This window comes from Alosa pseudoharengus, unplaced genomic scaffold, assembly GCF_046254945.1.
Source record: "Alosa pseudoharengus isolate Yale_2024_CS ecotype anadromous, Long Island Sound unplaced genomic scaffold, YU_APseudo_1.1 YU_APseudo_1.1_scf_20, whole genome shotgun sequence".
Classification (NCBI taxonomy): domain Eukaryota; kingdom Metazoa; phylum Chordata; class Actinopteri; order Clupeiformes; family Clupeidae; genus Alosa; species Alosa pseudoharengus.
Genome location: NW_027468664.1, coordinates 1,782,127 through 1,794,185, shown reverse-complemented (window position 1 = coordinate 1,794,185; position 12,059 = coordinate 1,782,127). Strand labels below are relative to the sequence as shown.

The following is a 12,059-nucleotide window of genomic DNA, read 5'->3' as shown; positions in this document are numbered from 1 at the left end:
TGGGAGGGGCTTGTTTGAAAGAAAGAAAATCACTAAATCAAACTCTTTGCATAATCTGAAAACTTTGTTGAGTAAGCGTTTATAATTGGCTAATTAATTAATTTAGGGTCCCAGTTCGGGCTTGCACGCGCTGACCTTCCTGTCATGGCGAAGGCTCGCGCACGCACAACATGCCATCAAGTGCGTGGCGCTCCCGAAGCTCAGTGACGTGCACGCGCATCCCGACTCTTTACGTCACTGAAGCGCCCTGGCTCACGGAGCCGCTGGTAGCACTGGCAAGTGAAGGAAAAAGAAAGAACTGCTCGGAAAGAGGGACTTTTCTTTAAGATAACGGCTTTATTGCGGATAACGGTGCGCGAGGAGCGCAGGATACGACGCCCGCCTCTCGCCAAGACCGGACGAACAGGATCCAGGAGAAGGTAGCCAGCTTTTTAAAGTGCTTTCCATCAGTAATGTTAGCCGTGTTCTTGGTCCGAGTGAGGCGCCTCTCTCTCCCTCTCGCGCTGGTCGGACATAGCTTGCGGTGAGGGAGTAGTCCTGTGTCGTCTCTCTGTCTGATAGCCGTTAGCAGAGACGCCCGCGGTTTCCGAGGGATTATTGGAACTGCGAGCGAGCCGCGGAATGCTCACTTAGTTCTGGTCGTTCCCCGGGAGCTCGTGCGGAAGGATCCCGAAAGGCTGTTGCGCGAGCAGGCAATGGAGGAGTGAAAATAGGGGAAAAAAGATAGGAGCGCGAGGGACCAAGGGGTGTCTCCTTTCAAGTGTGTATCCAGCAGGTAGCCAGACCGCGGCACGGTAACGGTGTGTGTGTGTAACTCAAGAATACTCTGACAGCGCTAGACAGCGCCAGTATGATCAATCTGTGCAATCAGTTGGGCAATCAAATGTTTGCACGGCGGCGAGTCGCTGTCCTGACCACTGCACTTATCTCTGTGCGCGCGCGCGTGTGTGTTTGATGGATAGTTCTAAGTAACGAACCCGGTTCTCCCCATAGACTGTATAAAATAGGGTTCCCCCTTCACCGTATTCAGTGTTTCTGTCTCCACTATATGCCTAGTCAGTGTTTCTGTCAGTGAAATGTTTCCATGATGGAACCGAATGTGGGGGCAACAAAGTAGCAGGCTCATGGAAGCCTGGAGTCAGGAGAGGCGAGCCGAGGAGTGCCAGTGATATTCCACACAGTTCTTAAAACAGCCAAACTCGCCGCTTTATGCCAGTACATGTGATTTAACTGAGTTGAAATGAAGTGTCAGTTGGTCTCCTGTCAGATGATTCACGACACATTTGCGGTCAGGAAGCCATATCGCTTTGAAACGGTTTTCCTGCGCCCCTCCCATTAGTTTCTGGGAAGCAACGTTAACGTTAGCCCTAGACTTACGCCTCAGCGACTTACCAACACCAAGGCTCACCTTACTGTCTTTAGTTACTGGGCTGTTTAGACAATACTCGAGTGTTTTACGACCCACATGCTGGATATGGTACAGGTTTTGAGCCGGCTTCTTGCGAATGAGGCGCATAAAAGTCGCTCGGCAGATGGGCTTTCCCCGCTGTGCTATGCTAGCTAGAGCTCGCCTGTACCGCCGTCGGGTTCAGCGACACAACCTGAAGCATCGGTAGATGTGCAGAATGTCAGAGGACGTGAAAAAAACGACAATATGTTTGTCCACCGCTCTCATAGCTTTGTTTACATTATGGGAGTTGGGAAGCTGACTGAATGACGTTGGTAAACAGCGAATCGCCCGGCGGTTTGGCTACCGTTATCGGCCGGCGTTTATTTCTTAGGGCTTGGAGCAACAGGTTGCTGTCTGATCAGCGAATCGCATCCCCGCGCGACGCGGCCGTTCACCTCAAATGGCACAGTAGTAGACATGGCCGACACACACACACACACACACGCTGTCACTTGAAAAACACAGAATTAGTTTGAAGCGCAGCTTCTGATCGCGACCAACAATTATCTTGGAGTGAGTTCCTCACTAGCAATCAGTATTTACCACCTGTGTGAGAGAGAACTGAAGCGCAGGGTAGATGCCGTGGGGCAAGGGACAGACGATAAGATTAATGCCATTGTGTCCACACACACACACACACGTGTCTGGCATTATCTGTATTGAACAGGTTTAAAGTATTGCCATAACAGCAAAGATGGGCTGTGTGTCTGTGTGTGTGTGTCTCTGTGGTGGAAGTAGTAGTCTTAACTCTGGGCTCAGATGTGTCTGATGTATGAGATGTAGTATATATGTATGAGATGTAGTATATATGTATGAGATGTAGTATATATGTATGTAATGTAGTATATATGTATGAGATGTAGTATATATGTATGAGATGTAGTATATATGTATGTAATGTAAGGACTGGAGGCCCAGAAGCACATTCACTACGTATCTGGACAAGAAGACAGAGATGGGGACGGTCAGGGATCAGATAAGACTAGCCCATGCATCTCTCACTCTCTCTCTCTCTCCATGCATCCCTCTCTCTCTCAGTCAGGGAAAAGATAAGACTAGCCCATGCATCTCTCTCTCTCTCTCTCTCTCTCTCTCTCTCTCTCTCTCTCTCTGTGATCTATAATGATGTCATCAGGTGTGTTCAGGTGTGTTCCTTGGGCAACTGTGATGAAGTCTCATTGTATTCTAATCAGAGTTGGAAGCAATTGCTGCTGATAAATGTACACACACACATACTTACACACACACACATACTTACACACACACACACATACTTACACACCAACACACACACACATATTTACACACACACACACACACACACACATACTTACACACACACACACACACACACACACACACACACATACAGGTATTGGTTCTCTGACTTCTCCAGTGTGTGTATCCCAGAATCCTCCCTCTTGCACGCTATCCCAGAATCCCCCTCTCACACACGTTAACCCAGAATCCTTTTCTGTCTCAGGTCTTGCGCTCTCTTCCTCATTCTCGTCTCTCTGTCCAGAAAGATTTGGGGAGGAGGGGACACTCACACTTGTGTAACACTCTTGTAACACACACACACACACACACACACACACACACACACACACACACACACACACACCCCAAAGCTCTGTGCATGCGGCGTCTCTCCTCTGTTCTCGGTCCTCCAGCTCGTGCCCTGGACATCCTTCAAAGCTCCACGTCGTCGAGGAACGTCTCATACATACACATACTTACACACACACACACACACACACAGTGCTCCACGTCGTCGAGGAACGTCTCATTTGTCTAACTGCAACCAGGGGAGGTGAGAGCGAGGAGAGACCAGACGTGCGAGGAAACACGAGAGCGTCACGAGAGCGCCACGAGAGCGCCATGACAGCGCCACGAGAGTGCCATGACAACGCCACGAGAGCGCCACGAGATCGCCATGACAACGCCACGAGAGCGTCACGAGAGCGCCATGACAACGTCACGAGAGCGCCATGACAACGTCACGAGAGCGTCACGAGAGCATCCTATATACGGAAGCGTTTTCAGTCGGAATTGTGCGATCATTAGTCCAAGTTTCCAAAGTTAAAAAAGTTCCCTCCCACGTCTGACAACTTTCAGTTTCAAACAAGTTCGTAGCGCTTGTTTTGTTCACGTATTGTATTTAAATACAATCAATCAGGAATAGCCCACATTCATTCATGTCTGGAACTATCAAACTACCTCATTATCAGGGTCGATAAGTGGGAATAGTCCATGTTCATATGATTACCTCGTTCATATGATTACCTCATTATCAGGGTCGATAAGAGGGAATAGTCCATGTTAATATGATTACCTCATAAGTGGGAATAGTCCATGTTCATATGATTACCTCATTATCAGGGTCGATAAATGGGAATAGTCCATGTTAATATGATTACCTCATAAGTGGGAATAGTCCATGTTCATATGATTACCTCATTATCAGGGTCGATAAATGGGAATAGTCAATGTGCATATGATTACCTCATTATTAGGGTCGATAAGTAGGAATAGTCCATGTGGATATGATTACCTCATTATCAGGGTGGATAAGTGGGAATAGTCCATGTTCAGGCTAAATAAGTGGGAATACTCAATGGACATATGATATGTGTAGGCTTTGGTATAAGTTAATATTCTCTGCAATGTGTGTGTAACAATGGTCTGTTTATTCTAGCCTATGAGTTGATGGTTTTCTGCATCATCAGTAATTGACATCTCTTAAAAGAGAGTGAGCAGGACATCTTGGCTGTTTCTCAAAGTTGAGGATCCTCGAGGATACATGCTTGGTAGAACTAAGGAGTCAAAGACGAGGCAACGGTTCTTCTTAGCGTTCGGAAAACACACAATGGAACAGACTAGCGAGTGTGCAGGAAGCTGGAGGTGTGTGTGTGTGTCTGCAGGAAGCTGTGTGTGTGTGTGTGTGTGTGCGTGCGCAGGAAGCTGCAGGTGTGCGTTATTGAAATTCCTGCCTCCTGCCCAATGAATGCACCACTGTCATTCCCCCACGTCAATAAATAAAATTCTACATGTTTGATTAAAATGCACCAGTATCATTCCCCCACGTCAATAAATTAAATTCTACATGTTTGATTAAAATGCACCAGTATCATTCCCCCACTCAATGGATTTAATTCTACATGTTTGATTAAAATGCACCAGTATCATTCCCCCACTCAATTAATTAAATTCTACATGTTTGATTAAAATGCACCAGTATCATTCCCCCACGGCAATAAATCAAATTCTACATGTTTGATTAAGGCGAGACACTACAGGTGAATAGGGTAAAATTTTTAACAAGCAGATATCACTATGAAACTTACCCAGTTGATTACTTACATTAATATGAGAAAAAAATGTATTACAAGTTTTCTGTAATTTAATGTTTACATATGCAAATTAGGCATTATCTAATTAAAGGGACACCAGGCAACGTTTTCGTGTTAATTACTCATCTTCGTAAGTCGGTATATGGTTAAATGACTCGTTACAGGGCGAATGAAGACTCTCTCGCCCGCCCCTACTGCCTGTAGGAAGAATATCCCGCTTGCAAGTTCAGTGTATCCTATCCGCCGACCGAAGCAGGCAGGCTAACGAAACGCTAGAGATTGTTGCAAACGTGTATAATGGCAACCAGTAAGCAAATAATGGCAACCAATAAGCAAAATCGTAAAGAGAAAAGTATAGGCCTACTAATTAGCTCGCAATCGCGCTCATAGGAAAGGGCTTAAATACCCTTCATAAACGCCCTCATTGGAAAGGGCTTAAATACCCTTCCTAAATGCCTTGCTCTCATTGGAAAGAGCTTAAATACCCTTCCTAAATGCCCTCATTGGAAAGAGCTTAAATACCCTTCCTAAATGCCCTCATTGGAAAGGGCTTAAATACCCTTCCTAAATGCCCTCATTGGAAAGGGCTTAAATACCCTTCCTAAATGCTTTGCTCTCATTGGAAAGGGCTTGAATACCCTTCCTAAATGCCCTCATTGGAAAGGGCTTGAATACCCTTCCTAAATGCCCTCATTGGAAAGGGCTTAAATACCCTTCCTAAATGCCTTGCTCTCATTGGAAAAGGTTTAAATAGTCTTCACACGATTACGGTGTGAGAGTTCAAAGTCGTCAAAAGCCCTTACTTCACTTGGGCTACATGACACACACATGCTTCCTAGAAAATTCAGCAAAAGGAAGCGCTTCGGTAGAGTTTGGTAGACTTTGATGGATGCTTGACATCTCTCTTCTCTTCTCCTCTCCTTCACTCCTCCTCTCCTTTCCTCTCCTCTTTTCTTCTCCTGCTCTTTTCTCTCCTTTTCTCTTCCTCTCCTCTCCTCTCTTCTTCTCTCCTCTCCTCTGTCCTGAGGTGTGTGTGTGTGTGTGTGTGTGTGTTCTATAGTGTTGCTTGTCCTCAGGGTTGTGTGTGTAAGTATGTGCTCTCTTGTGCTAACTGTCTTGTGTGTGCGTGCGTGTGTGTGTGCACATACTGTTTAGTGCTAAATGGCCTGGGGTATTGTGGAGGTCGGATGCCCACCTGGTTTCTTGTCTCCATTAAAGGAAATGGATGTTCTGCTCTGCTTAACCCCTACAGAACCAACCCCCCCACAGAGCCCCCCACACCCTGCCCAGACACACACACACACACACACACACACACACACACAAAACCACACACACACACAGAACCACACACACACACAGAACCACATACCCCCCTACAGAACCTGAATTGATCATGATGGATTCGGTTGATTGTGTGTGTGTGTGTGTGATTGCATGTGCAAATGTACTGGTAGATACGTTGTGCTATAACTGCAGGATGATTCTCAAGTCAATGAGTGAGTGTGTTACAATAAATAATTGTAAATAATTATGTAAATAATTATGATTTCAGTATCGACCCAAATAATCATGTTTTGTGTGTGTGTGAGTGTGAGTGTGTGATGAGTTGTGTGACTGGACTTGTTCAGACATGGCAGACAGAGAAGACCAGAAAAACCACCACCACCACAGCCACACACACACCTCACATCACATAACACACATCACATAACACACACACACCTCACATCACACACACACTCACATTTCATTCATATAGCCTCTCTCACATCGTACACACACACGCTTCTTTGACTACACTTCATCATACACTTTCATTTAACCCATTTCTTTATAACACACAAACACACACACGCACACACACACACACACTGATGAGAGTGGAGGAGATGAAGTGTGTGAGACTGATTTAAATAAGACAGAAAGAGGTTAATCACACTCAGTTACCCCAGTTCTGAGACGTGTGTGTGTCTGTGCGTGTGTGTCTGTGTCTGTGTGTGTGTGTGTGTGCTTGCAAGCTACATCCTCAGACTGTAGACTCTGGTGGTGAGTGTGTGTTTTAATTTTTGTATCCTGTCTCTTTCTGAGATGGTGGAGTGTTCACTGTGTATGAGTGTGTGCAACATCTTCTGACTGTGTGTGTGTGTGTGTGTACCGTGTGCTTACAGGCTCGTTAGGCTTGAGGGTCTGACAAAGTGCACCCAGTCTGTTTTCCCTGCGTCATGTTGGCAACTGTGTGTGTGTGTGTGTGTGTGTGTGTGTGTGTGTGTGTGTGTGTGTGTGTGTGTGTGTGTGTGTGTGTGTGTGTGTGTGTGTGTGTGTGTGTGTGTGTGTGTGTGGCGGGCCGTGTGCGTAGCTCTCTATGTGGTGGGGTGTGTCTATGTCTGTTTTTTTTACAATCTGCTGGCATGTGTGTGTGTGTGTGTGTGTGTGTTCCCTATGACCTGCTGGTCTCCTCTCTGCGTCCTCTTGCCAGTGGCACTCACCAGTAGGGGTGGGCGATATATATCGACAATATCGTGACTGTTGTTTTAACAATGTGCAAATTGACATTATCGAGTATTTAAATTACACCTGAAATCACGCATTGAAACCCCATACATTTACTAAATCCAGGAGGTGTATGCGGGAGAAGCCCCTGGCTGCAGCAGAGCAAGTGTCACATGATCACTAGTGGGTCCACGTTGTCACACGCACTCCTAATGTTTATTTATTTTGTGCAGCGAGAGGTAGGCTACTTGGGATTTTGTGCGGCTACTTCTATTCAAGTAGCATTGATGAGTCACCTTTTTTCCTACACTGTATTATATGGAGAGAAAACATTAGCTTTTGAGTATTTTAATAGTCAGTTGTAAACAAAGAACACTTCACATGTAGGCCTAACCCTTTTGTAAATGGTCTGAAGTTCGCTCTAAATATACATGTTTATCGATTATGCTAACCGTTAGCATATCTATGGGATTTCTCATATACATTAGCCATAAGCTAACATATTAGTTTCTATTCTGTAACTTGGAATGTTAGTCTACATCAGTGGTCCCCAAACATTTTCTTCCGAGGGCCAGCTCACTATGCCTGGCTCTAAGAGAGGCCCAGAGACTCGGAGTATATCAGTGAACAACAGCATTCTACCTTAGTTGAATATTCCATTACATTTAATCATAGGCTATTGCAATTTAATACCATTGTTAGCGTTGTTAGTGTTTATATTGCCATCATGCCATATCAGTGTAAAATGTAGCTCAAATTAAATAATACTAATAAAAAGACGTTTGTATTCCCAGTAGTAGTAGTATTAGCAGGGAGTCCCAAAAGTATATTTTCTTAAAAATGTGTGAACTCTGAACTCTGTGTCTTTGCATACACAGCTTAAAGTTATGAAAATCCTACAAATAATTTAAAGTTCTCACACTATGAGAATTTTATGAAGTGCTGAAGTGGTCTGAAATGACCACCATTCTAACTTTCACTCACCTGATGAGAACTTTGTGAACTCTTTGTATGAACATTTGAATGAGTGAATAAAAAATAGAAATAATTATCCCAGAAAGTCCCAAATATATGACTTGAATAGAAGTTAGTTATTAACAATTAATTGATAAACTTTTAGAATACTTTGAGCACTGATGCAGTCAGAATAGGCCTCTTACATTGTTTGCACGTAGGCCTACATTTCATTCCGTTTTCGATGGCAAACACGAAACAACCACCAGTGGACGAGTATTACATGTGTACTGTTAAGACCCGCTATAGAGAATGAATGGGGGAAATTACGGAGGTTATAGTTTGACGATGTCGTACTCCCGTGCGGGCCGGTTGCTATATACCACGGACATGTTTTGGGGGGCCACCCAAAATGAGGTGGCGGGCCGTAGTTTGGGGGGCCACTGGCCTACAGGATTGATTAAACAAAACCTTGAAGGAAATAACTGAGATGTACTCTGATGGTCTGCTTAGTTTTACAGTGAATCCTAAGTAAAGGTTTTTGAAAGGAACTTCAGTTTCAGACTTTCTCTTGGGAAACTGTCAGGCCTATTCATCTTCTCTAATGTAGCTGGCTAGACCATGTCATTGCTACACACACAAGTGGGGGCAGAATTGGAAATGTGTCATAGAGTGACAATGTATTGGTTGATTCGGTTAAAAAGTCACAGGTTAGGTTAGTATTGTATTGATGCTATTCATAAATAATGAGCTGTAAAGTAACTCAGACTTTTACAAATTTCTTAAAGGATATCGACTAATTATCGTTATCGTCAAAATCACCAAACATATTGCAATATTATTTTTTGTCCATATCGCCCACCCCTACTCACCAGTCGTGTGTGTGTGTGTGTGTGTGTGTGCATGACCTCCTGATTTCTTCACCAGTGTGATGTAGGAGCAACACCTATTGGAAGCAACACCTGTTGGAAGCACACACAGGTTGAGATACTTATTTGATGCTTCTCACAACGTGTGTTAGTAGCCTCCTCACTAGGGTGGTCCTTATATGGGGTAAAAAAAAAATTAGGGGAAATGTTCAACTCTCACCCCCTAAATGTGTTAGGATATCAATAAAAACACACTGTGCAAAATTTTGAATTGTTCCTACAATATCTAGAGGTAGCTCAAGGCCTTTGAATATTCCGGAATTGCTAATTTTTGCAGAAATTGTACCATTTAAGAACGCACAACAAAATAAAATGCAATATTATTTGTTGGTCAGACTATATAATAAGGAGAATAGCAATAATAAACAATGTCAATTAAATCAATAGCCTAATGAAATAAACAATGACAATGAGGGGGGGGGGGGGGGAAGCAATAATGAACAATAATGTCCATTCAATCAATAATATAAAAACTATAACATGGTAAGACTACATTAAAGAGAATATCAATAGTAAACAACAATGTCAAATTAATCAACAGCCTAATGGAAATAAAACAATATTTTACAAACCATAACGCATAAGAAGCGCTTAAAGAACTAAGTGCATGTTGAACAGATATGCCTTTAGACCCTCTTAAATGGCCAAAAACTATCACAGGAACGGAGAGCACTGGCCAACTCATTCCACCAACATGGAACCACTGAGGAAAAGAGTCTTAAATTTGACCTAGCATTTATGACTGGTCGACACAACAGACACTCATCAGAAGACCGCAGTGGGCGGTTGAGGATGTATCTTGATCATTGAATTAAAATAACAAGGAGCAGATCCAGTCAGTGTCCAGGGCCAAAGGCCAAAGTGAGAGATTTAAATTGTATCATCATATTGTACAGTTGTACACCCGGGACGTCCTTTTTCTCTTTGGGCCAGAAGAAAGTCTCTATCTTCTGGATTCTTGAGATGAATGAGTGCATCTTGATGTGCGATATCAAACAGGTCTCCCAACTGGTCTACGAAGGCCTCTACATTGCACTGCTGAGAATCAGAAGTTCTCTTGGCATTTTTCTTCAGCTTCTGCCATTTGTTGTGAAGTGTTTTGTGTGATGTTGGGGACATTTGTGTGATGTTGGGGACGAACGGGAATCCTAGCCTTGTCCTAGAATACCAAGACTTCTTTGATCACCGCTGTTGCACTTTCATGCAGTTTTTTTTCAATGTTTTATGGTAATATTACTACAAACATAAAACCTGCTTCTTGGAGGGTAACTTTGTTCCAGTCATTTCAGTCTCTTCTGATCCAAGTAACCATATAGCGGATTTGCTTCATGTTGCTTCAGCCATTGTCTCAAGTGTATATTGTCTCTTGTGCTTCATTCACATTGATGCTTTGAAAGACATATCACAACTAAAACAGGAGTTGCTATGAATTGCTCACAACAGCATATTATTGGGAAATACCGGAATCAGCAGATGAGATTAGCAAATCAGCATTGCAAATTTGAATAGACAATATGGAATTCCCATTTCAGTGTGGTCACCAATAATCAATACACATTATCATTGACTGCATGGTCAAATAAGTCCATTGCTGCCATAAGCATATATTATTAAACAATTATACATGCTAGCACAATGTATCAAATAATACGCAAAAAAATCCTGAATATGCACACTGCACAGTATGTGTTAAACTTCAAAGGTCTTGAGCAACCTCTAAATATTGATTAATATTGATAAAACTTTGCCCAATTATTTTTTTTATTTATTCAAACATATTGGTGGGGTGAGAGCATGAACTTTCAAAAGTTGAAAAATAAGGACCACCCTACTCCTCACTGTATTTATGAAACGTGTGTGTTAGTACGTGTGTGTTAGTATCCTCCTCACTGTATTTATGAAAGGTAATCCAGACCTCCTTTTCCTCCTGGCACTCTCTCCATCCCTCTCTCCCTCTCCCCCTGTTGTGGTTGTTCCTGAGTCATCTCTAGCAGATGGCTGACATGCTGGTGTCATGTTCATGAGGTGACTGTGTGAGTGTGCGTGCGCGCGCTCACACGTGTATTTGTAAATATCCTTTTGATGAAGCTATGTTAAAGACCGTGTGTGTGTGTGTGTGTGTGTGTGTGTGTGTGTGTGTGTGTGTGTGTGTGTGTGTGTGTGTGTGTGTGTGTGTGTGTGTGTGTGTGTGTGTGTGTGTGTGTGTGTGTGTGTGTGTGTGTGTGTGTGTGTGTGTGTGTGTGTGTGTGTGTGTGTGTGTGTGAGGCAGGGTTGCAGTCTATATGGGTGTGTGTGTGAGGCAGGGTTGCAGTCTATATGGGTGTGTGTGTGTGTGAGGCAGGGTTGCAGTCTATATCATGGGTGTGTGTGTGAGGCAGGGTTGCAGTCTATATGTGTGTGTGTGTGTGTGTGTGTGAGGCAGGGTTGCAGTCTATATGGTTGTGTGTGTGTGTGTGTGTGTGTGTGAGGCAGGGTTGCAGTCTATATGGGTGTGTGTGTGTGTGAGGCAGGGTTGCAGTCTATATCATGGGTGTGTGTGTGTGAGGCAGGGTTGCAGTCTATATGGGTGTGTGTGTGTGTGTGAGGCAGGGTTGCAGTCTATATGGGTGTGTGTGTGTGTGTGTGAGGCAGGGTTGCAGTCTATATGGGTGTGTGTGTGTGTGTGTGTGTGTGTGTGAGGCAGGGTTGCAGTCTATATGGGTGTGTGTGTGTGTGTGTGTGTGTGTGTGTGTGTGTGTGTGTGAGGCAGGGTTGCAGTCTATATGGGTGTGTGTGTGTGTGTGAGGCAGGGTTGCAGTCTATATGGGTGTGTGTGTTTGTGTGTGTGTGTGTGTGTGAGGCAGGGTTGCAGTCTATATGGGTGTGTGTGTGTGTGTGAGG

General features: G+C 43.9%; 1 protein-coding gene across 1 annotated transcript in view; it reads left to right on the top strand.

The window, feature by feature from the left end:
• The first annotated feature begins 257 nt into the window (after positions 1-257).
• The window catches only part of LOC143136806 (ELKS/Rab6-interacting/CAST family member 1-like), a 24,076-nt gene continuing 12,274 nt past the window's right edge, over positions 258-12,059 (top strand). The window contains exon 1 of the mRNA XM_076297481.1: positions 258-419. The gene's annotated coding sequence lies outside the window, so the exon portion shown is untranslated. The remainder of the gene's footprint in view (positions 420-12,059) is intronic.